Raw genomic sequence first — 3,111 nt, forward strand, 5'->3', positions numbered from 1 at the left:
GGAGTATGAGTTCTCCAATTTTGTACATCTTTTTCCTAGTTGTTTAACTATTCTAGGTCATTCTGTATTTTTATATGAATTTTAGAATCAGCTTGGAAAATTATTTTTAAAAATCCTGCTGGGATTTTAATTGGGATTTTTAATTGGGATTGTTGATTCTGTAAATCAATTTGGGGACAATTGCCATCTTAATAATATTAAGACTTACAACTCACGAACATGGGATATCTATTTATTTATTTGTTATCTTTTGTTTTTGTTGTAAATATTCATAGGTTTTTGGTTTTGCTAACTAAACACTTCCTGTTTTTATATGGAGACCTGGGAAGATTAACAAACTATGCTATCATCCCTGCTGACATCTTCCCCAAATGTCTTTTACTAACTTCTTGAGAACAATGGTTAGTTTGTTAATTTTCATTAAATATAGGCATTTGTGGCTATCAGTTTTCCTCTAAGCACTGTGTTAACTGTATCTGACAAAATCTGATGACAGCTTTTTTGTTATCATTCAGGTCGAAATATTGTTTGTTTTCTCTTGGGACCTCTTTGATCCACTGGTTATTTCAAAATACATTCCTGAATTTCCAAACATACCAGTATTTTTTAGGGTTTGTTATTGTTACTGATTTTAACTTAATTGCTTATAGTTGGAGAATATACTATTATGATTTCAATACTTTTCAATTTGTCGAGACTTGTTTCATGGCTCAGTATATGTTAATTCTGTCATTGTTTTGTGTGTATTTGAAAAAAAATTTATTGTGCAGGTATTGGGTGCTGTGCTCTATAATTTTCTATTAGTTAAATGTTGTTAAAATGTTCTTTATCCTTATTGATTTTTTTATCTGCTTCTTTTTAACATCTACTGGTTTTTTAAAGCTCTCATTTTGAGAATTTATCTATTTTCCTTGTAGATTTGCCCATATTTGCTTTATATATGTTTTGAGGGCATATTATTAACTGCATACACATTTAGGATTATTTTATCTTCCTCCTGAGTTGAACCTTTTGTCACCATGAACTGGCTCTATTATTTTCTTATAAAGATTTTTGCTTTAATATTTCCTCTAATAGTAGTATAGATACACTCAGTAAACTCTTTGACATTGCTTTTAGTAATATTTCTTTTTTTTGGATATATCTCTTTGGGCAAGGGAAACAAAAGAAAAAAACAAATAGGATTAATTAAGCTAAAAAGTTTTTGCACAGCAAAGGAAACGTTCAACAAAACGGTTTGGAGGTTCCTCAAAAAATTAAAAGTAGAACTACCTTATGACCCAGCAATTCTAGTCTTGGGTATTTATCCAAAGAAATTTAGAACACTAATTTGAAAGGCTATATATACATCTGTATGTTCATTGCAGCATTACTAGTAATAGCCAAGATATGGAAGCAACCTAAGTATCCTCTGATCGATGACTGGATAAAGAAGATGTGGCACAGAGGAGCCGCTGCTCGGAGGTGGGAGCCTCGACAATTACTGTGGGGTAGGCGAGCTGCAGACATGGCCACCCCTGGGAGTCTCATGGGTCCTGTGGCAGTTCTGATGCTGTTGCTTTGAGGGACTCCCTGGAACTACGGGTGGCAGAGTGTTGGTCACATCATCACAGAGGAGAACTGGAGAGAGTTTCTGGAAGGAGAGTGGATAGTAGAATTTTATGCTTCAGAGTGTCCTGCTTGTCAGAATCTTCAACCAGAATGGGAAAGTTTGCGGAATGGGGAGAAGATCTTGAGGTTAATGTTGCAAAAGTAGCTGTTACAGAGCAGCCAGGACTGAGTGGACGATTTAGCATAACTGCTCTTCCTACTATTTATCGTTGTAACGATGGTGAATTTAGGTGCTATCAGGGCCCACGGACTTAAGAAGGACTTCATAAACTTTATAAGTGAAAAAGGGTGGAAGAGTATTGAACCTGTTTTATCTTGGTTTGGCCCAGGTTCTGTTCTGATTAATATGTCAGCACTCCTTCAGCTATCTATGTGGATCAGGACTTGCCATAACTATTTTATTGAAGACCTTAGATTACTGGTGTGGGCATCATACTCACGTACAGTTTTTGCTTTAGCAACTCTGCTTTCAGGACTGTTAGGACTTTGTATGATATTTGTGGCAGATTGCCTTTGTCCTTCAAAAAGATGCAGACCACAGCCATAGTCTTCCTAAAAATTATTACCAGAATCTTTTCAACCTTTGGAAAAAGTGGAGCAGGATCAAGAGGCTGATGAACAAGGTGTTTCAGAAGAGGAAGCTGAAAGTAAAGAAAAGGAACAAAGACGTTCCACAGAATGCCATAAAATAATGTTCTGTGGTCCTTCATTGACTACAGATAAATCTTAGTTAATTCTTATAAATATCTTAACATGATTTTGACAAAAACAGAAGACTGATAATTTCTTATGGTTGGAAGTGAATTGTGACTGGTACATTGTAGGATTCAGTCTACGATGTCATTAGATTGAGTGAATGGCCTACCTTCAGAAAATAAAGGTAGCACTATGTAAAAAGTTTGAAAAAGGATTTAACAACAGTATGGTGGTTTAAACAGTTATTTAATTTTTGAAAAATCTGGTGCGAAGCAATAAGATTTATTTATGGTTGTTTAATTATAACCTTTTCCAAGCGTGAATTGGAAAATTACATTTCCCAAGTATTGCATTAGTAAGGTATTTAAGGAGATTACTTTAGAGAAAAAGATTTCTCGTTTGAAAACATTTTCTCAGTTTCACCGTGACAAAAAGAACATATTTCCTATAAATGGGAACTTTGCCCATTGTCTCAAGAAATGTATATTTCACTGAGAACTTTGTAGTCCTTTTAGAGACAGAGTCCAAAATCTCCTCATATTTTTAGATTATGCAACTAATAAAAACAACCTTATTTTAATTACGGTTTTCTACACATGATAATACAAGATATGCTACTGATTTAGGTAGTTTTTATAAATCTATGGTGCTGTCTTGATTCCTGTAAAGGTTGGTTGCCTTATTTGTTCCACTGTTCAGTGTATGATTTGTATTTTTCTTACCATGGGTTACATTTTTTATTTTCCAAGTTGGATAATATCCTGGAAATATTTTTCATGTTTTAATAACTAGTACTTTTTTTGT

General features: G+C 34.1%; 1 pseudogene; it reads left to right on the forward strand.

Annotated features, from left to right (window-relative positions):
• Window positions 1-1,507: 1,507 nt before the first annotated feature.
• Window positions 1,508-2,341, forward strand: LOC117036545 (thioredoxin-related transmembrane protein 1-like; annotated as a pseudogene).
• Window positions 2,342-3,111: the final 770 nt, after the last annotated feature.

The sequence above is a fragment of the Rhinolophus ferrumequinum genome, chromosome 17, assembly GCF_004115265.2.
Source record: "Rhinolophus ferrumequinum isolate MPI-CBG mRhiFer1 chromosome 17, mRhiFer1_v1.p, whole genome shotgun sequence".
NCBI lineage: Eukaryota > Metazoa > Chordata > Mammalia > Chiroptera > Rhinolophidae > Rhinolophus > Rhinolophus ferrumequinum.